At 38.4% G+C, this 27,839-nt stretch overlaps 1 long non-coding RNA gene across 34 annotated transcripts in view; it reads right to left on the bottom strand.

Moving 5' to 3' along the window:
- Window positions 1-27,839, bottom strand: part of LOC122159351 — a 369,357-nt gene that overhangs the window by 252,426 nt on the left and 89,092 nt on the right. For 26 of the 34 annotated variants that reach the window (XR_006168484.1, XR_006168510.1, XR_006168512.1 and 23 more), the window contains 6 exons: window positions 17,016-17,101; window positions 11,202-11,349; window positions 8,742-8,856; window positions 7,652-7,769; window positions 5,504-5,560; window positions 3,931-4,081 (listed from right to left, as the gene is read on the bottom strand). This is a non-coding gene — a long non-coding RNA (uncharacterized LOC122159351). Of the gene's footprint in view, window positions 1-3,930; window positions 4,082-5,503; window positions 5,561-6,866; window positions 6,957-7,419; window positions 7,770-8,741; window positions 8,857-11,201; window positions 11,350-16,260; window positions 16,318-17,015; window positions 17,102-27,839 lie in introns of all 34 variants that reach the window. The other 8 variants (XR_006168478.1, XR_006168475.1, XR_006168490.1 and 5 more) reach the window with 8 other exon arrangements.

The following is a 27,839-nucleotide window of genomic DNA, read 5'->3' as shown; positions in this document are numbered from 1 at the left end:
CAAGCAGATAAGTCAGGTTTTGTGAGTAGACAGCATGTGATATGAGCCAAGGTTCATGAAGAAGTAGAAGCACCATAGCAGCCATTCATTCATATCGCTAGCCTTACTTTATCGAGAAGAGTGTCACCAGGCAAGGTAACTGAACAACACAAGGCCACTTCAACTAAGGCAAGAAGGTTTCAGATCTTGAAATGACAAAAAATGCTGTGCTTTATTTTGAGGCAACCAAGACCGCGTTTTTCTCCTACTCCATGTGCAAGTCAGTGCTAGAAGATTCTCTTTGTTCAAACTAAGAAGCCTGGCATAAGGAAAGGGAAGTGCCTGGTCTCTAAACATGAGTTCTCATTAATATTACTGATAGACTATTCTTTAAAGAGATCCATCTGTTTCTTATTTGCTACATTCAGAATAGTAGCTTGTTACATTTTTACAAGAATCTGCATGATCCAAGAAAAGCACAACCTCATGTAATAAAAGAAAAAGAACAAATACTTATTAAATAATCCCATCCATCCGCACAACTTAAATATCCTTCTCTAAAATGGCTTCATTTCTTTGCATGGGGAGAAAAGGAAATGGAAGGTTGCTTATTTCCTTTTGATTTTCCAAAATATACATAAAAGTAACATGCTCTAGTTCCAGAATAAATTTTCTCTTCTTGCAAATCAGCAATGCTGCTCTTCAAAGGTATGTAACAAGCAACAACTACCTTCAGTTAAATTACTAAGCTGATCCTACAGGAATTTAAGCTGAAGGCAGGAGCTAAGGTATAATGTTAGGGCAATATCAACCTTTGTTTGGACGACAATAGTTGAAAAAACTATTCTGATCTAAGTGTGGAAGTACAGACGTTGAGTTGCAAAGCAGAAAAGAAAAAATGTCCAAAGACAAAGGCTGGGACTTCTTGAAGCATGAAGTACACAATAACCCAGTAAACAGAAAGAGTTCATGTTTAGCTTTTAGTGCATATATAAGTTTTTCCTCTGCATTCAGCTGTAAATAGTGCCTAACAGAAAACTACTCCCCATAATTCACCATCCTGCCTCCATTCCAAGAGTAAAAGGTATCACAGAATTACAGAAACACCAAGGATGGAAAAGGCCTACAAGATCATCCAGTCCAACCATCCACCTATCACCAATAGTTCTCACTAAACCATATCCCTCAACACAAAATCCAAACAGTCTTTGAACACCTCCAGGGTCAGTGACTCTACCACCTCCCTGGGCAGTCCCTGCTGCTCCTTACTGCATTTACAAAAATCTCTCCTTTGATCCCTGTTATGATGCACAAGTGCTATGTCAGTCCAAACATACCAGTGATGCTAAGCATCAAATTTAGGTTTTGAAACAATACAAAATGAACCAGAAAGCAGAAAAGTGTAACTGACTAATACAGACAGTGAGGGATGAAACCCAGAGCGCACTGTTACATGCAGACATTTAATTTTCATAATACATAGGCTGCTCTGAAAATAATGCTTCCTATTTATTTCCACAGAAACTACAACCAATACAAAGAGCATAATAACACTATTTGATTGAGCAAATTCTCAGCTTAAAACATTCTTTTCAACACAGTCACTACCATTAGCTATGCATCTGCACCAGAGAAGAACAAGAATATGAATGCCATGCTCATAAAAATCTGCGCCAATGGAGGTGACCCACTGTCACTGTTGCCACTGCTGAAATGCACCAACCCCCACCTCGCTGTCCTTATATCCATTGTTTGGTCTCCACAAATACTCAGCAAGAGTCATGAAAGTCAGCAGTTGCTATTTATTCCACATGGAGGAATTCAGTGACACACCTTTGCTTCATATTGCACTTCCATGTCATTATGTTAGACTGCCCCTCTGCTGCCCTCTGTCACATGGCAACAAGGTGCAACGGAATGTTGGTGGGAAGGTTCAGCCTCTACTGCTGCTACCAACATCTTCCCCTGACACTGTGGTCCAATGTTATCAAATAGGAGACACTTCTTTCAGAACAGCGCTGGATATAAGACACATCTAACTGGATATCCCAGTAGCTGCAATTTGTGGGCTGCCATTTTGCATTACGAGTGGCTGCTAATGAGGTCTTGACACAAGAAATATAAGAGGTTTCCTATGCTGGAAGGAAAAAGAGAGGCTTCTTTCAGAACTTTCAATTGAAAAGAGACGCATTGCGAAGCACCATCTGTCTGTGAGCCTACAGAGTAGAGCTGATACTTTGCTGAGACTGCTGCTAATTCCTCCTGTTTACAAGAGTACTACTGGTAATACGTGGTATATATATAGACACGCTGAAATTGAGAGTATCTACTTCCCCTCCTCTGTCTAGCAAAGAGCATGTCTGATCCCAGTGGTAGAGTTAATCACTTTCCAGATAGACTTCAGACTATTTGCTATGCTTTCAGAACTTTGCATTTCAAAAGAAGATGAAAGAAAGCTATAGAGTTACCTACCCATATATATATATATATATATATATATATATATATATATATATATGTTTAAGTGTATCCTTAATACAATCTGAGCTACAGATTGGAGAATTCTGTGAGTACAGTGCTGGAACAGGCTGCCCAGGGGAGTGGTGGAGTCACTGTCCCTAGAGGTGTTCAAGAAATGTAGAGATGTGGTACTTAGGCACAGGGTTTAGTGGGCAACAGTGGTGGTAAGTGGATGGTTGGACTGGATGATCATAGAGGTATTCTCCAACCTCAGTAATTTTATGATTTTAAGACCCAGTAAAATCAGGCATCCTCCCACAACTTTCACTGTTTGTGATAGAAGAGTTGTGATATAAGCTATTATAGAAAGGCAACATCTGTATTAGAAGACCTCAGCTATTCCCCAGCTAAGCATAAAGCGAGAATTATATTCAGGGTAGAAAAGCTATGAACCTGCACTTCATTTTAGAAAGCTGATAACTGAAAAATTCCTTTTTGATTCACCTGCATTTTTGTGATACAACACATCACAGTGTCATTCAACCCAGGGAACATCCCATGATGAAGGTAACAGGCAGATTCCAGCATTTGTTTTCATCAGGAAAACTTTCTGGTGAAACACAGCTTCTCTACCATGAGGAGACCTTTCCTTCTGGAGGCCAATATTGCCTCATAAGTACTTTTAGAAATATGACTGTATGCTATGTCTGGACACAACAACAACTTCAGACAATTTAGGTGGCAGGGGCTTACCAAATAACTCTACATCAGGCTCCCTAGGGTCTGCTAAGATTGGCCCTCACCAGCCAGGGGCTGTCCCATATCCCACCTCCCCAACCAGAAGCACAGTACTGGGGCAGTCCCAGCCCCAAGCACCTTCCCATGCAGGGAAGCCAGGACTTGGCCTGGCTACTGGGTCCCATGGTTGAGCAGAGCAGTGGGGAGCTGGAGCCTGACACTGCTGCAGCTTCACTGGGGTAGTGGCTGACAGGACATGGGCTGAGCTGGGGCCCTAAGCCTAGGTCAAGCATGGGAACTCTGAGTGGTCAGGCAGGGACATGAGGGTCTGTCGATTCTGCCATGGACTTGACACACTAAAGCTGTACAACGCCTGTAGAAATGTAGTAGATTATGCAACTTTTCTGGATAAAATAAAACTCTACTACCAAACTACGGAATTATGAGATATAAGCTATTGTAATTGTCAATATTCTTTTCATATATAAGCTAACGTTTGCTTTCTGAATTGGTAGACCTTCTACAATAAAATTCAGCTGGAATGGAGAAAGGAAGAAACAGCTGAAACAGGCTTTCTTAGTTTTAGTAAAGAGAAAAATTTCTTCTTGCTTATTTGTTAACTTCCTTATTTAACCTTACTCAGCACTTATGAATCAACCTTGCTTTTCAGAGCTCTTAAATAACTTGATTTGTAATTCTTTTCTCATAGAGACTTTCAGTAGAATAATTTGGTAGTATTTGTGAAGAACTTACCCAAACCTTGGTGCTTCTGTTTAGCTATTGAGGTCTCATCACCAGCTGCAAGGTAGCTTGTGCATTAGTTTCTTCTCAGCAGAACAAGTTATCCATTCAGACAAATCACAAAAAGCATTTGTTTCCAGTGTACTGCAACCATGTACAAGTACTGCCATTAAAAAAATAAAAATCCAGCATCCTTTACCAGACATTTTAAGGGAGGTTAATTAATAATCATTTCTTGAAGGCATCAGATTTTGTCCCATCAACACAAACAGTTCATCAGTGACAGTGAATTATTCTTCCAGATAGATGTAAAGAAAAGGGGCTCAATGAGCTAATAAAATTACTACTCCTATCTACTTGTTTATTAACTGTGAATGAATAATTGAAATGGAAGAGTATGTAAAATATAGAAAAACAAAACACAGAACAATTACAATCTAAAGTACTTGTAGAGGAATGACAGAAATGTTGGGGTTGGAAGGGACCTCTGGATATCATCTACTCCAATCCCCTGCTAAAGTAGATTCCCTACAGTAGGTTGCACAAGCAAGCATCCAGGCAGGTTTCAAATACCTCCGGGAACGGAGACTCTGTAACCAGCCTGGGCAGCTTCTTGTTCCAGTGCTCTGTTACCCTCAAAGCAAAGAAATTTTTCCTCATGTCTGCATGGAAATCTCTATATTCCAGTTTTTGCCTGTTACCCCTTGTCCTATCACTGTACACCATAGAAAAGAGCCTGGTCCCATCCATTTAGATATGCATCACTTTATCCAGCAATTTAGATATTTATAAACACCAATAATAAGATCCTCCTCTCAGTCTTCTCCAGACTGAACAGACCCAGGTCTCTCAATCTTTCATCATATAGAAAAGAAGAACTCCGATTTAACTGTCAATACTCTCACCAACATGAAAATAAGGCTCTCAAAAGGGAAAGAAGAGAGACGGACACAAATGAAAATTCATAAAAACTGAAATTATTTCCAGAAGAACTTCCTGTCCTGAAAAACGTTTGGAAAAAAAAAAAAAAAAGGCTTTGAAATTCTAGAACTGTGCCATTTCAACATATAAAAAAAAAAAAAAAAAAAAAAAAAAAAAAAAGCCTTGGGTTTGTGGTTAAAAACATCTTCTGTTGAAATTCAATTTAGTTTATATTAAAAGGAATTTTAAAAAAGGAAAAAAAAAAAAGAAAAAAAAAGAACATTGTGATGACATAATATGCTTGCTTGTTTCTTAAGTCACTGAGCTCCATGCCAGGCCTAAAATTTCAAGATCAACAGAACCTTTGTGGGATGAAAAAACTGTTCTCACACAACAAAGGGAACATAATTAGCAGATCAATCTTATTCTATTTTCCTTGCTATGTGGCTCAGAAGTAACTTTTGAGAACCACCTTGGTGAATAGAAGTATAGTTCAGACCTCCAAACTTTCAAATGTGCAAATGTATCCTTATTTTCCACAGTGTATATTTTAAAACAGATCTACTCAGATTATCTCTAAGGGACTAAAACTGAGTTTCTTCAAACAAGTCAAACTAAAATTGCTCTTTTACACTCACGAAATTAATGTATTAAATATACGCACCTGTATTTTAACATGGCCTGTGCATGGCAAATAAGATAGTCACTGTTGATGGTAAGCCTGTTAGAATAAACCAGGTGAAAGAAAATGTAAAGGATAATATATTTGAAAAGCTTAAGAGAGCTAACACCCCTTTTATAGCATCCAGCTTTTCCAAACATCTTTTCCCCAGAGTATGAAACATGGTAGCAAGAAAAAGCTGAATTAATTTGAATATGCATGAGTCATAAATTTAAGAAACTCAGTAAAAGAGTGCTTGATAAAATAAACTAATTCCTGCATTCGACAAATGATCAGATTTCTGATTTTCTCTCATAGTGTGATCAGCTCCTACCCGTACCTGAGAGGCAATTGGCAAAAAGCATGTCTTGAAGACAGCACCCTAACTGAGGAACAGTAGAGGTAGTTATTAAGGCACAATGTACATATATTTGAGAACAACAGTTATGCGGATAGAAACAAAGGTTACTAACCATTAACTACAATCTAAAATCCAAGAATCTGCATCTGGAATTATGCATATCCATTTTGGACACTAGATCATCAGTTTCCCCTGTCACCATTTGAAAAGCTACATCATTACATTTTTTCTAGCATTAGTTTGGACAATCCAGATGTCTCAGCTGCACTGCCAAACCCATCCTTCTGGATGAAAGTCATACTGTCAGAAAAGTTATTTCCTCTTATGACTTATGAGATAGTTTAACCATTCTGAATGAATACCTTTTGTGACCATTGTGATTTCTGACAATAAGACATGCTGTTCATACAGTCACAGTCTTTTATAGCATAGGCTACAGTTTTGGGGGTTGTTTTCGGATTTTTGTTGGTGGTGGCAGTGGTTTTCTTTGTTTTATTTATTTATTTATTTTATTATATATTTATTTTATTTATGTTTATTTTAAATCAGACAACGTTGAAGATGGATATGTAAGGATGGTGTTTGAGAATCAGCATGAAATGACACAGTCTTCCTTCTAAACATGTAGTCAGTTAATTTATTCATCTTTCTAAATCTGAAGAACCATTTCTTTTCATGTCCAATTGTTCAGTCAGTTATACATTCCTTTCCCAAATTTCCAAATATCCCACTGTATTTAAGTTTTGACAGTGACAAATGCCAAAGGTTGCTGGAAATATGGAAAACAATGATTTAGCTGTCCTCAAGTGGAAGACTGGCTATGGCAAAGCGTTCTCTTTGTCTCAGGTCAGCCTACAAGAAGAAAATTAGTTTAGCTTAGAAATAGCCTTTGTTAATTAGCAATATCTTATAATTTCCTCTGTGGATATTTTTTTTTCACTAAGTGAATCTAACACATTTTAGTGAGAGAAATGCATCACATAGGAAAGCAGTACACATGCTTACTTGTTATACACTCATTCATGAACTGAAGTACAATGAGCTCTTTTGGAGAGAAGAAGGGTCTCTTTAGTCCACAAAAAGGGATTTCTAATACTGTAAAATTACAAAGTGCCCCCTTTATGCTAGTTACACAACCTTGTAATGACAGTACCACATAGCAACAGTCCCGTAGCCTGTAATTTTTCAAAATTCTTTAGAACAATCTACCCCAAATCAGGAGAGGGATTCAGATTATTGCTGTGGTCATCACTACTTCTAAGGAATTCTTTGTAATGGTATTTGTGAAATTATAGATCTATAGCTCTTAAGGCTAGAAAGGACCACATAGAACATCTCATGTTTCCTGTTCTTTAGTACAACCATATAATTTCACCCAGCTGTGTCTCCATTGTTTGCTAAAGCATACCATTCACTCTCAGTTTGAAGACTTGAAGAAATGGTAAGCTCACTGTTCCTCTCAATAATTTGTTCCAGTGGCTGATAACTTCATTGTTAGCAACTGAGAAGTATAAAACTAATCCAGTTGGCAACCCAAACATACTAGGAATATCTCTACCTGTTTAAATGATGGCTATAATTCCGGTTAATTAATATCCTTCTAATCAGTTTTATTCATCATAAAAGAATAAGGACTTAAGATTTTTTTTTAAGTAACTGGTACTTCTGTGAACTTTTTTGCATTTGTTTCTCATCATTTTAGTTTCTAGAAGCTTATAAAATTTGGAAACAAATTCCCATTCTGGTTTCCATCTTCACAGGCCACAATGCTTTTAAACAATGACTGATACTTTTTTCTGTAGCTTTCCGTGATTTCCATGCAGCCTTTTTTCTTGATAGAATGGAAGCCTTCTTCTCTCAGTGGAATTATTCCCAGATGGACTCATGGCTGAAAATTCATGAGAACTCCTGCACGCGCATGAAAAAAAGAATGAAAAATGAGAGTACTTTTTGGGATACCACAAAACACATTTCCAGATAAAATAATAATTTGCATTTTTGCAGACTTTTACATCTTCAAAGCATTGGACGTGCACTCATCATCAGAAAAGATTACTGTTACTAAATGTCATAAATATTATTTTTCTAAGGGTCTGCTTCACCATCAATGTCAGATTTAGCTGCTGCAGTTCAAGGGGTGATAAAACTATTATGTATGACTGAAAGACTTAGGCTGTGTAGCGTACCCAACTTTGATAAGCACACTGTCAACCCAGTTCTTGGAAATCTCACTCCCTGTAACAAAGTAGGATATGGAAAGAGTGTGTCGCGCAAAGACTGACTGCTATCATATATTAAGACCAGGTGGACTTAATGGGTGGGCTACAACCCTCTTATCTGCCCTCCCCCTGTAAATCGGTATGCACTTTGAAGCTTTACCCTTACAAGTTCTGAGTCCTTTATTAGAAACTGAAGCTCAGCAGCACTGAGAATTAGTCTTTATTGTCTCACTCATGGCTAGGCCTCTATGAAGGCACTATATTTCTGCAAGAGGTGCTTAGTGATGGCAGAAGTCCTGTTGAACTGTAATTCTCAGAATATCTCCAAACATTGCAATAGAACACAGAGACTCCTAGACGAACCTGGCAGCTGAGATGGTCACACAGCACACTGCAGCATTATGCAAAGGTGCTGTAAAGGTCCACAGAGTGTCTCAGCCATGTCTTCATGGTGCCGCACCCAACCATGTCAGCCCTAGCTCAAATTCAGAGCCATTCTGATGCAGCTCTTCTAACTCAGCATCCCTCTTGCCATGTCAGCAGCATCATCCCAGCAGGGACAGACAGTCAGGAACTGTCTACTGCAGTGCATTGTTACCACAGTCAACACTTCAGAAATGAATGCACAAAAATGCTGAAAAGAAAGCAAGAAAGTACTCACAAGTTCATATTTATCATCTGTTAGATTCACAGCGGGAAGCCCGAGTTTGACTGATTTGATCAAGCATCTTCTACCTAATCTTAGGCCAAAGAAAATCATGGCAATGCAGAAGTAGCTGATAAATCAAAAGCAGAAATTTAGGAATTAAAGCTCTGTTCAGGCCTTTTATCTTTATTACCCTTCTTTATGTGCATATGGTAGGTGTTCAACACTTTCCAAGTCCGTATGATATTCCTTCGTGCTTCTGGAGCTTTAGAGCTGTAGTCGTCTGTAAAAAGGCAACCTAACAGTTTCCTGTGGCTGAGAGTTGAATGTGTTATTTGTTACCAGCTGGTTCATGGTTAGATTGAGCCCAAGTCTTGGCTTTAAGTGATCGGACTTACTTTAAACCATTTGCTCATGGGGTGAATTCACATATAGAGAGAATTCTGGTGCTATATTTTATTTCTGACTTATGGCACATGACTCTTTTTTCCTAAACCAATATTAAAACCAGAAACCATAATATGCCAAATGCAGACTGCATTTTTTGGAAAGTTGATACTAAACGTAACAGTAAATGAACCCTTTTGAAAGGTTAAAGTTGCTTTCACATAAAACATTTTCTACCAGGAAATGGAAGTGGAATGTTGAACTAAGCATTTAACATGAAAGAACTGTGCATGGATTCCAATGGCTGCATTGTCCCTTAAAATTAGAAAAGCAAAAGGGTTTTATGAGAATAAACAGCTCTAGTTTCATAAAAAGGGTATTACGGTGATGAGATAAATGAATCCCAGTATTTTGGATGCTTCTTTTAATCTTCCATCAGCCCCTCCTTGTGCATTAAGCATTCTAGAGTGAAGCTTCACAGTATGGCTGAATTCAGCCAGCAGCCCTGCTGCCTTCACTTTTCCCCACATCCTCTGGCATGCAGGCCTCTATTCCATCCTCTCTGACTTTTATGTGGCCCTCGAGTGAGCCTGGTTGGATTACTAAACCAATAGAACACCATCCATTTTTTACTTATGCTGAGCTAGCTTTCTGCAAGCTGGTAAGGTGAACAAGTCGTAGGGGTGATACAGATATCAGAGCTGCTGCAAAAGTAGTAATGGCTGAGAGCAGCCTTCCTAAATGTGCTCCATTCACTTCACATTCACTTGAAGCCTCAAACCCTTAAAGCACCCATTCTAAATAATGTAACTGCCTTTTACAAATACATTTACAGGGCCCATTGGTTGATTGCAGACCTGTTGCGTTACCTTCTACAAAAAGCTAATGGAAGAATGTAAAAAGATCAAATAGAATTACCACTTATGGAAACAAAGACAAAAGGCTGACAGATGCACCATAGTGTGGTTGTGCATTGTCAGGAGTAGACACCCCTGGATGAAGGGCAGAAATCCATGCATCTTCATATTAAGTAATCAAAGAAAGTTCTTTTCTGAATACAATTTTCTACTTTGGGGGAAAAAAAAAAAAAAAAAGGAAAAAAAAAAGAAAGAAAAAAAAAAAGCCAATTACATTTTCTTGGCTCTCAATTTTGATTCCTTCATCATTCAGTGGGGGGAAAAAAGAAAAAAAAAAAAAAAGCCATTCAAATGAACTTGGCACACTGTTCTACTGCTGATTTGCCAGATTCTTGTGTCCTCGAGTGTGACACTGTTATTATTCGGTGTCCTGTGTTTAAAATCTGAAGTGATTTAACCTGGCTCTCTGCCATCCCACTTGCTGACGTGTTGACACCATGTAAATAATGCATAGCTATGTGGCCACACTACTTTCATGCCACATGCTGAGAGAAAAAGACAACACCTGCTATTATTATTAGCCACATCTTAGATACCTTAGGAATATGCAAAAGGGACATCAAAATTACTTCAAACATGTTGTGGTCTCCTGCTCCAAACTCCTTAGGACTGAAAAGGAACCCATGCATTAAAAGCAGAGATTGGTGATTTACATCTCACATTCTTTAAAAAAGTTAACCATTCTGAGACTGTTGATAAATAACTGTGTCTTTTGACTGACGCAACATTTTCAACCAGCTAGATATTTCTCCATACACCATAGAAAAGGGAACCATTTTAGAAGTTTACAGAGCAACAAAAACTCAGTTCCAGGCTGCAAAATTCTAGCTGTGTAATTAATTTCAGACACCACCTCCCCTGCTAACATTAGCCCGTCTAATTCTGGTCTTTTGATCTTGGCAAAATATAAATCTACCATATACCATCAAGGCAGGCTTACGAAAACAAAATGAAGTTTTCACCAAGGATCACTGCAAAGCAAAAGTTGACATATGATTGATATCATATACAGTTGATATCTGTCACCTGCATCTTATAGGATCATCTAAATGTCATGCATTTTCAATCAAACTGACAACAGGCCACAGCATATGTTGCTTGTCACAGGACATATAACGAGGTTGAAAATTGATGTTTTGTATCAGTGTTCCCCAAATATTGCTGCACATACCTTCTTTTCACATACTTGTGACTGCCAAACTGAGGAAGTGGCCAGCTACATTTTACCTTTCCATGATATACAGCAATGGAAAATTTGCTTGTCTTCATCATATCACTGCCCCAGTGCTGTCAGAGCGAGGCAACAATATGAATTTTTCCTGTGAAAACACACAACAGTAAAGTAACTGTGAAGTCAGAAGAGAGAGCAAAATATAACAAACTTGAAAAGTCAGAAACAAGTATTTATAGTTCAGAAGCCTACTTTGTCATAGAGAATTCACCTCAGTCTTTACTCTGAGGCCAGCAATAGGGAATTACACCAGTGTAGGTACACAGCTCCATACTAACTTCAAATTCTTAAAGCTATAAATAATAGAATCTCTGGCCCCAAACCTCACAACTGTGCAACTAGATCATCATTTTTCAGATAAAATCAGATATACTGCTCAAAATGCTTGGCCCAAGTGAATTCCTTTGGAAACTCTGAAAACATGCAAACATGAAAAAGAAAGGGAGGGGCTCTTTTTCAACTCCTATGAGACAGTCAGAGCACACAAATTTTGTTTATTTCTCCTCAAGGATGAATACATTGGACAGTATTCTGTATTTGTCCACATTGTTCAAAAGGATCAGCATTTCGAGTGTCCTAGACTGAGACCAATCCTTTCTGCTTTATCCATTAAGAAAACCAGGAATCTTGTGGTCTCTTTTCAAAAGAATGTCTTTGTCCAGAATTTTGCCTCAGAGATTTTATTTGCAATATGTTATTTCTAAAAGAAAAGAGAGCTGGGATGACTTCCTAATTTCTGTACTAAATCTGTTCCCAATCTACTTTATTTCAGGCATTGTTACAGACAGTTCCTTACATGATATTTTACTCTGAAGCCCTGTAATTACACACAAGCTGGTCAAACTTTCGCTTGACTGGAAAAGAGTTGTAGTAACTCAATTAAATTGAAATGAAAACTTTGGGGAAAAGAATAGGTTGGTTGAGAGGATAACTCATTTTGAGATGAAATTTCTGTTCTTACAGTTGCCCTAAGTAATGTAGTTGCTCCTCATACAGAAGTGAGAAAAAGTATCTTATGGTGTTTTATGCAGTTTTTGTTTTGCCTGGGGTTTGAATTTCACAAGGCTAACTAGATTGCCCTTGTCTAGGAAACCCTGGGGGTAATGCCAGATGGTGTCCGCATGCAAGCTAGAAAGAGTGAAAAATGGACAAGGGTGGTGGCTGAAAACCAGGGAATAAAAAACACTGCACTGGAATAGTGGGTAAAATACAAAACGTTAACAAGAAGTTATGAAGTGGCACAACAAGGGTAATGAAGTGTGCTCACCACAGGCAAAGTCTTCTGAGAAAACCATCAGCTTCAGAAAATCCACCCAAAATCTTGTTGAGAGGTGTATACATGTGTATGCAAGAATGAATGAGTTATTCCAAACAGGTCAATGCTAGACCAGTAGCAAGTAAAAACAGCACAACTTGCACATTCTTACTGTGAGCTGGCTCAGCAGCCCTGCCTGAATGGTAGACTATAAAAGCTCCCATTATGTGGTAGCCGACTTGACTGTTTTCTCCACCAAAACGTCCTACTCGACTGACTTCAAATGTCCAAGTAGGCCTCATATTTTGCTAAGCTCAATGTGTATCAACACAGAAAGCAAAATCTGGGTAAACGTGAGCTACTGACTGCAGAAATGAGTGTCCTTGGGAAGAAACACTGTGCTCTTCTTGTCATTGTGGTTTCCTCTCTTGGTGGTAGAGGGGGAAGGAATGAGGGAAATAGAGCTTCTGCCACATTTCTCGCATTTTATCTGACACCTTTATTTACAACTTTGAGCACATGTGGTTTCACCAACAGGAGGAAGACAGAGACTGTGAGCAGCACGTGTATGCGACTCTTTTTGTGCCGTGGCTGTGAAGGGTGCTGGGATCCCAGGTGGGCAGGAGAAAGTAAGGGAAAGCTGGAGCTAACCAGTGGTGATACAAAGTGCTTATGGCACAGCAGAGGAAGCAGGGTGTGGGGGCAGAGAGCAAACGCATGGGCATGAGTCTGAATGGAGGTCAGTTGAGTTTCATTTTCTGGCCTGAGTTACTTAGAGAACAATCTCAAACAGTACACAAAATAGCAGGGGAGGGAGGGTTATACACATAACTATTATAGGCCCATCCTTGAAGCATTTTGAACGTTTCCAGTGATAAGCCACTAGTATTAACATTTTCGTTTCCACATCTAAAGGTGCACACTGTTATACATGGAAATGTAATCTCGTCTTGATTGTTTACAATTCCAGTGTTATACCCTCTCTTATCTGTTCACTTTGGCTAATGTGGCTTGATGATTTCATTCTGTGTTTTCCCTTTTCAATTGTATACATCAGATAGCAGATATTCATACTTCCCTCCCACCACGTGATATGTCTTCAGAACACAGTGACAATGTGGCAGGCTTACTTTTGCAAAGAGTCATCCTTGATCTATTCTGGCATTTCTTAGAAGCTAGCACTAATATTTACAGTATAAATAAGGAAATGCAAGGTACAGACAGTACTGTGGTTACAGTGGTTAAATTCTGTATGTCACATATCTACAGAAAATTGCTACTCAATCTGAAGATCAATTTGTTATTTAAAAACTAATTCTATGTCTGAAATAGCTTCTTTAAAACTGTTATCTGCTCCATCTCTGTACTAGTCTGTTATCTGTGATATGACTCCTGTACTGGAAGACATTGCTGTGAAAGGAGACTATGCCTGCAGCAGCATACTTGAAAAATACTTGAAAACAAGTAAACTGTCATCTCTCTTCATTCACAGTATGTGCTGTGTTAAACAATGAGGAAAAAAGAGGCTTATTAAGGTTGCATTGAAAAATGGTGAATCAGTTTCATTGAAAACGTCTTGAGGATTCTAGGCTGTAATTTTAAAGGTGCTCAATGCTCCAGACAAATGTCTACCTAGTCTCTGTAAAGATCTCAGGTACGTGAAACTCCACTTAACTGCAGTCTCGGGTGAGCACCTTCAAACTGTCCAAAACTGCAGTAGGCAACTTCCTGTATATTAAAGGGATAGACACCCCTAAAAACCTGGACCCCAGCTCTTGCTGAGTGCTAGCCTGCCGGCTTACTTTGGTATTGAATACTGCACTGCTGTCTGCCTGGCCACTAGGAGTAGGTCACCACCCATTTCAATAATAACTCAGTAGTAATGAATGATGAATATCCCTCTTGGCCTCTATTTGAACTTGTGACATAGGCTAAACACCTAACCACACCATTATAACCATCCTAGCCCTCCAGTCTTACTATCCTACATACCTCTAACAAATAAATATCCTTCTGACAGTCTTTCCTCAGGCTTGGTATGAATGATTTGACAATCTCCAGAAAACTCCTATGAAAAGACATTGTGAAACAATTTTTCATTCTAAGACCTATTTTTTATTATATGTGTGTGTGTGTATATATATACACATATTAATTTTGAAAAAATGTAACAACAGTCTAAGCTAGGATCAGTGTGTCTGGAAACCACAGCAAAGCCTAAACGCTACTGAAGTAAAAAATAAAAAAGTTATTAACCCTAAGTTCTGTTTTTTTTTTGTTTGTTTGTTTTTAAAAAAAAAAAAATTTTTTTTGCTTTTAAGATTAAAACAGTGAAAGATTTAGCAAGCAGAAATGCCTTCCTTTTCTATTGCAACTAAATCATACACTATTTGGGGTAGAAATTTGGCAGAGCACTCTGTTGGATTATCCCTACATTGTGTTTGGACTGATTTCTTTATCCCATTTTCATAGACGGACGTCTAGCCTAGCTCTGAATATCTTCAGTGCTGCTGATTCCAAAGCTTCAGTTGGCAGCTGCTTTCCTTGGCTAGTAGTTCCCTGATATATAATCCTAATTCTCCTCTCACAATGCTTAGGGCCACTTTTCTTTCTTTTTTTCTTTGTTGTTAACTAATGAGTATAATCAAACGTTGCCTCTTTTTAGTTTCCCTTCTACTGTGGACAAAGAGAGGTGTCACTTTAAATTTCCTGGAATTAACATGATTAATTCTCTTGACATCATACTGTAGGTCGTTGCAAGCTTGCTATCAACGTTCTGACACTGCTCAAGATTTAAGATCAGTTTTTTTTTCAACAAAATACCTAAAACTAGTTTACAGTGTATTTCAGCTGACAGCCATAAATGACCATAAGTACCTGACGCTTCTTCTCCTTATTATATTTATTTGCATGGATTATGTTGTATACAATGCTAGACTAGATGATTCTGTAGGCTCATACAGAAAACATAAAAGCTCCTAGAGCTGAAAAATATCAATGCTACAAAAATAACAACGCTCATAGTTGAGTCAACAGTCAGACTAGCTCTCATGATTCTCAAGAAATGACACAGTAGGTCAGTAAGTGTTAATGCCATTGAATTCAGAGGATAGCCTGTCTGTAAGCTCTACAAGACAGTTAAGTAAGGGCAGGGAAGGAGAGATTTATTTTAGGGGGAATAAAGACAATGTGAGAAAAGGAGCAGTGGGCTATGAATTAGCATGATGAAAAGCTACTGAAAAGGAGACATTTTGGGAAGCTAAAGAAGGGTCTGGAAACTGGCTGAAGAATTTTGGGGACAAGTTTTACATTGCAAAGTTACAGAAGATTATGTTAACCATGTTACACAAAGCAGTGTCACTCAACAGCTATCCACTGTTGAGTATCCCAGGAGGAAGGAGGTGTCCTGAATGCAGATAAAGGTGCAACAAGCTATGTCCTATGGTCTAAACCTAACTCTGAACGATTTAAGCCTATGGTAAATATACAGACAACTCCAGAGGGAGGCTGAGGCCTCACCAAAAAATTTTTAAAGGATTTTTAAACTTTTATCTTGCTGCTTTAGAGTATTTTGCGAGCATATACACCTCAGAGGTTTTATATAGCTGATGAGTAGGCTAAAAAATATGGGAAATAAATTTGTTCTACACTATGGAAGAAATCTGTGTCAGAGATGTAACTTATATTCACAGATCTGTTGCTATTTTACTCTTCTCTGTGATACACAGGAATCTTCTCACTGACCTTTCAAACCCACAGGGCAGAAATGACAGTATCAGTGACTGAATGCTGGTCAAGTCCCTACCAAAGAAAAGTAACCATGATTATACTTTTGGAACAGTATTCCTTTCCTTAGTACTAAGTAGAGGATAATAATTTAAAGCATTCACTAAGCTTTACTCAGGCTGAGTTTAAGTTTCAAGGCACTTCAAGTACAGACCCAGGAGATATATTTAAATAAAAAAAAAAAAAAACCAAAACTAATGTCTTATCAGCTGATCTTCAGCATGTAATCTCTGATAATGTTAGCTCTTTGGAAAAGAAAATGAAGAATCTGCAGTAAAAATAATAATAATTTAAAAAAAAAAAAGAAAAAAAAAAAAAAGAAAAAAGAACAAAACCAGAAATCAGTCAGTGACAAAATGGTGTTGAGGCAGACTTCAGGAAATATATTTTCCAGTATTACATTCCAAGATATTTTTAAAGCACAGATATTGAAAGCAGATTCCCATACAATTCTTAATCAGTTACAGTAGCCACTGTAGTTAGTGGCTTCTAACATGTGGCAAATATACAATATTTCTAATTCAAGCCATGTCATGCTGGTATTTTACCAGCATTCCTCATGCTATTGTTACACTCCCACTAGTTTCACAGCATTTGATTCTTTCTGAATGCAAGACCATAGCGTGTCCCTTTCTGACATTAACAGAAAGCTGTACAGCTGTAATAATCATGGTTCTTTCCATCTCAATATCTCAAAATAATTTAACTCTTACCTCTCAAGTTTGTAGTTGGAGAAACTCTAATTCAAAACCACAAGGTGATTCTCTGAGTTCATCCAGCAGTAATTTCATTGTAAGGCCTAGAATGGAAAATCAGCAAAAAGCTGAATGGCTTAAATTTCATAGAGGCTCTCTAGTTTCATAAACAAGTCTTGTCCCCTGCAGTGGCAAGGGAGAGGGATGCTCCACTGGTCCTTTCACTGTCCCTCGACGCTGTGGTTCTGGAGAGGATGGGGCACATGAGGCACAACCTGACATGAGTGCTCCCACATGCAAGCCATGACCCACAGCGTGGCACCACTTGCAGGTCCTTGCCCTGGGATCAGCATCAAATTCAGACATGAGTAATCCACATGCATTGGGATGGGGCTACAAGTCTTTTAAAAACAAGATATAAAAACTGTTACTCACGATAACTTAGTGAAACTTACTGTATGTTCAAAACACTGAAATAAGTCACATTATAAAATCTACCCAATTTCGCAATCAACTTGTACCCAACATTTAATTTTTAGAAGCCATTAAATACTTCATTTACCAATGGAGTAACCAGAAAATTCTGTGGGGGGAAAAAAAAAAAGAAAAAAAAAAAAAAAGCTGAAAGAAAACACTTGAACTATTTGCTGAACAGCAAGATAGAGAGAGATCATGAAAAGTGTGCTGCAATGCCATATCTAAGTATCATAAGTATTTGAGGGAATTTGTTGCAAGTTCAAAGGAGAGTAAGATGTGAAAGCTCAAAGCGAGTCTCTCATCAGTGAAAAGGAAGCTTAAGATTCTAAAGAGGTGCTGATCACAACCCTGGATGGCCTTCCTGTACGGCATCAGTAGCACTAAAGGTACAAAATAGAAAATCATAAAAATTACACATTTTCCTAAAAATTCAGTTTGGAAACAACAAAGCATAATCATTAAACTGGATGGAAAAAATAGAGATGAGTGAAAAACATGAAATCTGGAAAAGCTGCTAACTGCTCTTCAAAGTTCACCTACTATTTTTATATACAATTTTATATATACAATAAGAATTCATATGGATTTTTTAAATTAATTTCAAGTTAATCTAAATCTGTGTTTTTCAATATTTCTTTTCCTTACATCTCCTGAAGTTAGAAAGTTCAAAACACCACCTCACCAACAGTAGGGAAAGGTTCATTCCAGGACTCACTAGGTTGGTTATCTGCATGCTGTGTAAAATGCAATACAACATAGAGTTGACTTATCACTTATCTAATACAAATGCCACAGGCAAGCTAAACTCTTTGAAATAACCTTCCTACCTTACAACACTCATTCATGAACTGCAAATGCAGATTTCACTTATCTTAATCTAAAATAGGAATTCCTGGAGAGCAAGATAGATAAGTATCTGGATTTTTTTTACAAAGACAATTCTTAACAAAAATCTCTTTAAAAATTAAAATGCTAGATTAAAAATTAGACATTTGATTAAGATGATCTGATATTTGTGAAACCTCACCACCGCAGTCACAAATAAACAATTAGGAGAATTTAGCTACTCTCTCTTTAGTGTATCATCAAGGAAATTTACAGAAATGAAATAATCCCTAAACTAATGCTGCCCACTGCCTTTCCCAGCTCTGTGCATTTGGTTTCCTGCAAGGACACCAGCAGTATATTTAGCACCAGGGTGGCAATAGGGGAGGTTGGTCTGAAAGAGTCACATTACATATTGCAGGTCTCATATTCCCACTCTTGTGCTCCTTCTGGATTTATGACCTGCTCATTTTGTGGTTTCTTTTGAAGCAATTTGACAGATAACTGCTTCTCTGCCTAAAACTCAGTAACAGCTTTAATGTGACACACTAGATGCGCAGGCAAGGAAGGAGTGAAAGATTTCCACAGGAAGTGGATACTATTTTTCCAAAAGAAAGTGGTAGAAGTGTTTTGTTTTGTTTTTTCCTCTTTTTAAGTCAAAACAGACAGATGAAGCAGCAAATGAAAGGAGAATTCACTGCATGTACAATAAATGCAATCATCAATGCTGCATATATTCAACCCAATTGTAACCTTGTTCTATAGGAGAACAGGTGAAGACTTAAAAACAGCTGTAGAGATACTGCTGAAATACTGAAAGCTAAGATATTCCTGCTGACCGCAGAGAGCAAATTATAATTAAGTACACATATTTCTTGGAAGCTTGCCAAGGAAATGCAGGCAGAGGTAGTCATCATTATTGCTTTGACTATGCTAGGGAAAGATGGAGATCTAGTTGCTGTAACTCTCACCAGCGGAACAGTTGCTCTCAGAGCACAAAGCTGATCAGACAAATCAGGAAAACAACTCAGAGAAGGAGTCCAAAGCACAAAACTAGGAATGCTTCAGCATTGTTGGCTTTATCAGCTCAACAGTGGGACAACTACACCACTGCAGGCTGCTGGTGTAGCACAGTGGTTTGTTGTTTGGGTGTTGTTTGTTTCTCTTATACCAAAACAGCTTCCCATACCACAGACAGAAAAGCTGGTGACAAACAGTTGAGATGTAGATCTACAGCAGGACAAAGCAAGGATACTGTACAAGAAATAAAGGTCTGAGCATGGCCTTTGATAAGGAGGTACTGAAGAAGAACCAAAAAGAGGGAAGAATAGCAGTAATAATAAAACTCAAGAATATTTGAAGAGAGCTGAATTTCTTCAGCAGGAAAAGAAGAGGAAAATGTAGTAACACTACATAGAAACAAGAAAAAGATTAAAGAGATTGTAATCTACAACACTCCATACAGGAGATCTGTTGTGTTACAGGATACAAACTGAGGGGAAGGATAAATGGTAAAAGCTAACAGGAACAGCAACAGGAACAGACAACAATTTACATTAATTTACTATTTTTTTTTACTCCCGATCCAGCAAGAAACAGACTATTCTGACTTCTCAGTTAAGTCAAAATGTCTTCATAAGTTCTCTACTAGCCTTTTCAGTTAACCAGGTACTAATCCTTCCATACTCGATATCAGAACAGATGTAATTGCCATCTGCAGCCTCAGTGTGGTCACAGTGTTGATGTACTTCTGCCACTGTAACTGTAAACAAACAGGGTTTTGCAGCACCAACTTCTATTGTAACCTAGATATAAATTTATCTCAGCAAATGCTTTACTGCTTGTCATGTTTTGTTCAGGATCCATTAGCTTCAGTTCTTGTTTCTACCAAATGGGTTGCCACAAGATCTCACTTCTATAATTCTCATTATCATTTAAACACGCAAAGTTATCATTTCTTAAACACCATACGTTCAACTCCTCTCTCCTCTCCACACATTGCTTAAGTCTCTGTCTAGGGCTGGATCAGAGACTTTACATTCTCTCTGCAAGACAAGTCTCTTCTGATGTGAGAAAATCCTGGGAGTTCCATCTTGTACAGTTTCCTGAAATCCTCAGTAAGCAAAGAGCATTCATACCACTCTCATCATGTCTTAGCCTCTCAGGGCAACAAAGCTGCCAACCACGGCACAATCCTAAAAATGTAACACAGAACAAAACAATGCAGATGCAAAGGCCCAATTGCAGCCATCATGTTTATGGGTGAATAGGTTTCTCTTACTTAGGGGCTGATGAGTTCGACCCTACAGGTCTCCTCTGGAGAGATTTCCTTTTCTTGTTCCAGCCTCTGCCAGAATGTCAGTGGCAGCACTTCACAGGAGTCTGTGGTCCAGAGAAAAAAAGTGTCCTAGGCACACTGCAGAAGCCAAACTCATTCATTAGTCCAAGGTCTCCTTTTATCTCAAGTTATGTTTGATAATGAAGAGAAGTTTGAGATCTAGAATTTACTTAAGGACGTAAATCAGTATGAAAATATGGTCTATAAACATGTAATCCAGGAACAACGTTTGAGGGTTTAACAGCACAAAAGGCAGCATCACCAACCTTTCCATCTCAATGACCTGTATTAACACGGAGTCTCAAATCACCTGCAAATACCATGGTGAAAAAGTAATCAGTCCTCATCTTAATGAACATTTGTCTGTGTGGCATTATCAGAGAGTTGGGAATGTTTGAGCAATTTTTGCACAAATAAAGGAGGCATTAAAACTTTTCTGAAGCGCTCAAAGTACAAAAGGAACATGTGCTTTGGTGCTCCCTAGCACTAAACTTTCCCAAGAGCCCTTGGTTGATCTGACCGGGCAGAAGGCTGCAGGACTGAAGCAGAAATGGATTAAAATATGCATGAACATGCGCATGTATTTGTGTATACACAGACATTTCTAAGTATGTGCTAAGGAAAGAAAGGATGCAGAGAAGACACTAAAAGATCTTTGTTGCAGAGCAAGTTAAAGGAAGTCAGGGACAACAGCTCTGGATAAACCAATGTGAGATTAAGAAGAAAAAAAAAAAAGGAAATGAGCCTTTTTGATAAAGGGGTTTAGAATCTGTACAGACACATTGTGCAGCAACAGGAACTTGATAATAAATGCACTCTGATGTGGTGTTTACCCCAAAACAACTCAAGTTAGAAATAAATACACATCCACAGAGCTTAGGCTACTCTGGTGCAGTTTGAATTACTACAGAGTATCACAGGAATTTCTGGGACTTACACAAAATCAGTCCCCTTGAGATTATTTGGGATTGTTGTAATCAGCTACTGGACATTTGTGTCTCTTCAGTAGTTGTGTATACTGGGATTGGGAGGCAGCATCTCCAGGCAATAAAGCTGAGCATTAGGAACCAGTCATTTAGGAAAAATTACTGCCCTAAGCCAGGATCCATATCACATACATTCTTTGTCAGATTCTTCTCTTCTGCTTATTAAGGCTGTTTGCAAGGATTGCTACTGTCCCAAAGTCACACAAACTGAAGTCCTCTTGTTCTTACTCATTTGGGCTACTTTCTTCCAGTCCACTACAGCTGTCAGTCAGGGTGTGATCTCTTTGAGATCAACAAATGAGCCAGATGCATAGTTCAATGGCCAGACACTTCAAGTCATAACAAGCTAGTGAAGCGAGCTAATTTTGCTTGCAAAAGAATTAGCCTTTATTAGCCACTAATACCACTTTTTGCCCTACATAGCCCTTTAACCAGCTGCAGTTTCATTGACATCACATTTTGGAAAGGTTACGGATGGCATGTCTGGATTGGGAAAGCTCAGAGTGCTTTCTTGAGCAGCTATCCTTTAGTAGCACAGCAGAGGAACAGTGAAACTTCAATAATTGCACTGTAAACATTCATATGGCATAATCTTGTAGGTCAGAGCACAAATTACACAAGGCATTTTTATGACTAATTTCTATTATATGTTAAATAGATATGTATATAGATGTGCATTATACGGCATGCATATTAACACAGGAAATAGAACAAGTACAGAATAGCACAAATGCACCTATATGTGACATACATGTAGTCATGTATGTGTGTGATCGTGCTCAATCACGGTTTTGGAATCAGTGACTGAATCATCAAGTTGTGTTTTTCTGTCTTCTCTGCTTCTGTAGAACTCAGGAGAGTGAATAGTTGCATTCACAGACCCTAATTTCAGAAATATCTTATATGAATCACTATGATTTATAAAATACCACTAAACCCAATGTAATTACAATTTCTTTTGTGATAGGGTCAGACTGAGCTGCAACCTTACAATTTTGTGATACTGCTGTAGATTGGAAATCAAAATTAGGTTGTTGATCTAAAAACCTAGACCACACACACACAGAAAAAATCTCTTTTAATCAACCATGGCACAACGAGCTAAACACAGACAAACTATCTTGATTTTGTTTCAAAGGATTCAAAGTCCGAGTCAGGAGAAAAGTTATTTTCTATTCTGAAGAATATCTAAAAAAAACCAAAAGCATGAGGAAGCTGTACAGGTTGCACGTGCTGAAAAGTAGAAAAGAAAGTTATCTGAATAGTAGAGTATTAAACAAATCTCTTGCAACTTTTCATTAATCATAGTCTGGCTTCACAGAAGAAAGAAAAAGGCAAGTATCACAGGATGTCTGTTAAGGTATTTAGGTGGATAACCCAAACTAGTTACATTTTTTAGTAATTGTAATGACAAAAAAAATACATGAAGGAAACTAATGCCTAAAATGGAGTAAAAATTCCAGTAAAGGAAAGGCAGAGAGATAATGTTAATTTCAGAGCTGCCGAACTCAGAAAAGGGATCTGGACCTCAGCACGCTTGGAACGTGCCTCAGCCACTGGAAGCAGCAGACTTGCTGTTTCAAGAAGCACAGCATCACCTCACGTCTCCCATCACAGCAAGAGCACTCCCAACAGTTGGGCCTCAATTTCAGCCCCATTCACATTTTTCTCAAGACAGTCTAATAAATAAGGAGGAAGTCCTGAAGGGAAGCATTTCTTCTGAGATATAACAGTAATGGATGCTCAAAGTCTGAACAGAGCAAACAGAACAAAGAAGTTAGAATATTTCCTCTATTGTAAGTGACGTTTTCTGTGGATCAGATGCATGACTAACAGCATTTCTAACACCAATTTTCAATCACCTAGAAATCTAGAAGATCTTTCTTGGAACCAAATTGGAAGCTCTGATGGACATATCTGATTATGAAGTACCTCTTCTAAACACAGAATTAAGCAGTGAGTTATCTTTAATGGGTGGGAGGCAAGAAAGTAAAGGAGCCCTTTCTTTTTAAGAGCACATCTGAGCAGAAGGAGCCAATGTTACCACACTTTAGGCTGCACCAACAGAAAAAATAAATACATAATGTACAGGATGAGATGTGGGATTCCCTATCTTTCTGCTACATGCCAGTTTGGCTTAGATAAGAAAACCATACATGTTCACCTTATTGTGGGTTGCAACAAAGAACATTTGCCCTTGCTTTTCCTTCTGATAATTTTCTACAAAATCCATTACAAAGGATTATTAACCTGGAAATTATTAATGGTTGCAGTTGCAATCATTCTCTTTATATGGCTAGAATTGATGAATTCCTACAGAGTATGTGAAAGTGTAACTCCTTAAACATTTCTCCTGCATGGTGCAGGAAAAGTTAAGAAAGCCAGAGACAAAATCTCACCAGCTAACAGCTTATATTGCCCAAAGTAGATCTGAACAGAGCAACCTGCCTGACCTCACACTTCACATGCCACTCCTATTTTACCAGTGCCGCTCAGAGAGGGCAATAATGATGGAGAAAACAGTTATGCACAGGAAAAGCTGCTAGGAAATACCTCATTAATTAAAGGGTGTGTGTGAAAAACATCCTCCTTAAGAAAACAAAAACAGCAAACAAACAAACCCACCTGATAAGACGGTTAAAACTAAGGTGAAGGCAAACATGCTTTTTATCAGTGCAACCCCTACAGCAGAGACACACAAATATCATATCTACAGCAAAGACTGACCCTGAGAGTACATGCTATCACAGTCACAGTAAGTGTCATCTGCACTCTGTGATGCCGCCAGGGATACTGGCAGCCTCAGCAAGTTTCTGGATTTGATGCATCAGGCATTGAGTTGCCACTGACCCACATGGAAAGGACAAACCTGAAAGGAGGGATTATGACTGGCACAGGCAACCTAGATTAAGCCTGCATGATATTTAAAAGAAAAAAAGAAAATCAGGCTCCAATTTTTGTTTAGATTACCTCTCTCCCTTCCAGCAGAATTCTTGTTACTAAATGGAGGAGAACAATGTCAGATCTCACAACAGAGCTAGCACGACACAAGAAGGGGAGTCAGCACTAAAGCAAGTTAATGGATACATTCTTTGAAATGAAATCAAAACTTCCCCAGCACTGAAGCACTTCTGAGGGTCCCAAGGCTTTCCTAGATTCTCATATTTGTTGCAGTTACCGAAGGACTTCTTTTAAGGGATATCTCAGTCTGGATCTGCCATAAACCACTGGTCCCTGTAAAATACTGGGCACAGCTACGCTGGGAGATGGAGTGACAGGGAGGGATCCTCTGTTATATAGAATTATAAAATCACTAAGGCTGGAAAAGATCTCTACCATCATCTAGGTCCAACCGTCAAACCATCCCCACTAAACCATGTCCCTCAGTGCCACATCCATATAGTTCTTGAACACCTCCAAGGGCAGTGACTCCATCACGTTCATGGGCAGCCTGTTCCAATACCTTACCGCTCTTTTGGAGAAGAAATGTTTCTCAGTACCCAACCTGAACCTTCCCTGGTGCAACTTGAGGCCGTTTCCTCTTGTCCTGTCACTGTTACATGGGAAAGGAGGCCAATCCCCACCTTACTACAACCTCCTTTCAGGCAGTTGTAGAGACTACTCTGAGTCTCCTCTTCTCCAGACTGAACAATCCCAATTTCCTCAATTTCTTCTCATAAGACTTGTGCTCCAGACCTTTACCTCCCATACAGTAACCCCCTGGACTTACAACACATAGAGTTGTGCTTAAATTGAGGTGTGAAGGAATTAGAGCCCGCATGAAATCTGCACAGAAACAACCCCCTGCCATCTCCCAGCATAACAGGTATTCATCCTCAGCAGGTTCAGAGGACACATCAGATTGTAAAATACTGAAGCCTGGTGATTATATCACGTTCACACTGAATTATCATGATGCTCCTGTGATGCTGGCTCTGCAACAAATTGTTCAGTAAGGGCGTTTTGGCAAAGGTTTTCTGTTACAAGGCTTCCTTTTATATTGCCAGCTGCCTGTTTCAGGCCCTATCCTCCTGCTCCTTGCAACTATTAATAACTATCCCTTCCTCCAGCTGTGAGATCAGGCTTTGCAGCCTGTTTGTAAGCTATTGTTGTACTTTCAACAATTAAGTCTTCACAGCTTACACTTCTTTATTTTCTTCTCTTGAATTCAACGTGCATTTTTAAAGGAGCTATGTCAGCTGACCTCTAGTCTTAAAAAATAGGCATTCAAAAGCTAGAACCTATAAGCATGCTTCCAGGATCTTTTTGTTGTTGTTGTTAAATTCAGCACCAGTATTTCTTTCAAATGAACTTTATTCTGCAACACAAATAGTCCTGCTCTGTATCGGAAACAGGAACGTGAGGGAAAAGGTGAGACTAAGACAAATAGCAATACCTGTGCTCATGGCACCATTTAAAAGCCTGTCCTCTTGCCTTGGCCAGCTCCAGAAAATTGGAATGCACTAGTTATATACTTACTATAGCACAGGTTATGTATCTGTTACTTCTATTCCCCATAGGGTGCAGTGAGCCCTGACCTCGCCACCATCTTAAGATTACAATGAAAACTCAGATAAAGCCCCGGAGTAGTGGGAAGGTAACAGCAGAAGCACAGAGCTGGGGCTGCTGGCTCTGCAGCAGGGTACATGCTCTGAGCACCAGTACCACTGTGCCCAAATCTGCTGGCCTCAGTTCACCAGGCAAGGGATCAGACACTCAAATTATGGAAAGAGAACAAGGATTTTGACTACGTTCTTTTTTACTTTCATTTTTCCTTCCTATATTGACGCATCACAGAAAACCAAGATGATTTAGATTTGTGTTCTGCCTTTCTTTACAGCCTTCTCTGAAACTTGTCAGTTTGGGACCTTTAAAAAAATAGAGGCACTCAAAATAAACAATTGCTTTGAAAATCTTGGCCTATATCCCAGTGGGGAGTGAATCTGGTCACGTACACAACCACCTCCAAACTACACAAAAATGAAGCATTAAAATAGTAAAACCATGACACACAATATGGAAACAAAAAACTTGGTGTGTTGCAGCAGCTCAGATCATGTAGCGTTCACTTATCTACTTCAATCATAATTGTTCATTACTTGGTTTGTTAGCCCCTGCCATGAACCAGAACCTGTGATTTGAACTGTAAGCCAAAACAGTTCCACTGAGATCAAAATTCATACATTCAGAGCCAATACTCTGTTACGATTTACCTGGTGCTGCTTCCTCATCCTTACTGAATGCCCAAAGCACGGATGTCCCAGATTTCTTTTCCTGACTATTGCCACTTTTGTCTTCCTCAGATGACTCCATCTTTCAGTGGAATTGTTACCTCTGCAGTTCTGTTGTCATTTTTGTTTTAAGGTAAATGTTAAGCTGGACATAAAAATGGATACACTTAATTAATATTCTCTACTTTAAGTGTACTCATTCAGAAAATGAAAAAGTGTGGCCAGAAGTAGAAGGAAATGTCAGTTCTTTAACAACAAAACTGCTGAAATAAAAAGTCCACAGCTCTGGTCCACAGATCACAATGCAAAAAGCTGTTAGATTAATCTATTTTCACTGTCTAGTATGAAAAAAGGAAGGAGAGAAAGAAGGAAAATAATAATAATAATAATCTTTCTGCACCACTGTCATAATTAGAACTTCAGAAAAAAAAAAAGACAAGAATTTAATCGTAAGTAATACTTGGGTATTCAACAACTTTTTTCATAAGCTGTAAGTAATAAGTGATACTTTCTCTTTCAGATTTCTTTTAGAAGAAATTCTAATAAATAAAAACAAATATTTTGGGAAGCAAATTCATTATTTACTGTCTATTAATTGAAAAATTTTGTTTCAGTTCACTGCCTTCTGTGGGCCATTTTTCACAAGAATTACACAAGGGACTGGCTTGTATCTTTCCTTCTTTTCTAGGGTTCAGCGATAGCCACAACACACCAAGCTGTTCAAAGAGAACTAGGATTCTCCTGCTCAGTGGTAATTACCAGTTTGTGAGCTAGCTCTGACCAGCAAAGAGAATAGCAGTAGCAGAAACACCAGCTATAAATTGACAAACAAAACAGCACAAACTGGAAATACAGAATTTACTCAAAAAAAAAAAAAAAAAAAAAAAAAAAAACCACAAAGAAGGCAAAACAGAAAAAGGGGAAAAAAAAAAAAAACAAAAAGTTAAAAAAAAAAAAAAAAAGAAAGTTTTTGTGTATGGACAAA

Source organism: Centrocercus urophasianus, unplaced genomic scaffold (assembly GCF_019232065.1).
Source record: "Centrocercus urophasianus isolate 14NV4802_14NV808 unplaced genomic scaffold, USGS_Curo_1.0 seq_10, whole genome shotgun sequence".
In the NCBI taxonomy this organism is placed as follows: Eukaryota; Metazoa; Chordata; class Aves; order Galliformes; family Phasianidae; genus Centrocercus; species Centrocercus urophasianus.
This window is presented reverse-complemented; position numbering and strand designations above follow the sequence as displayed.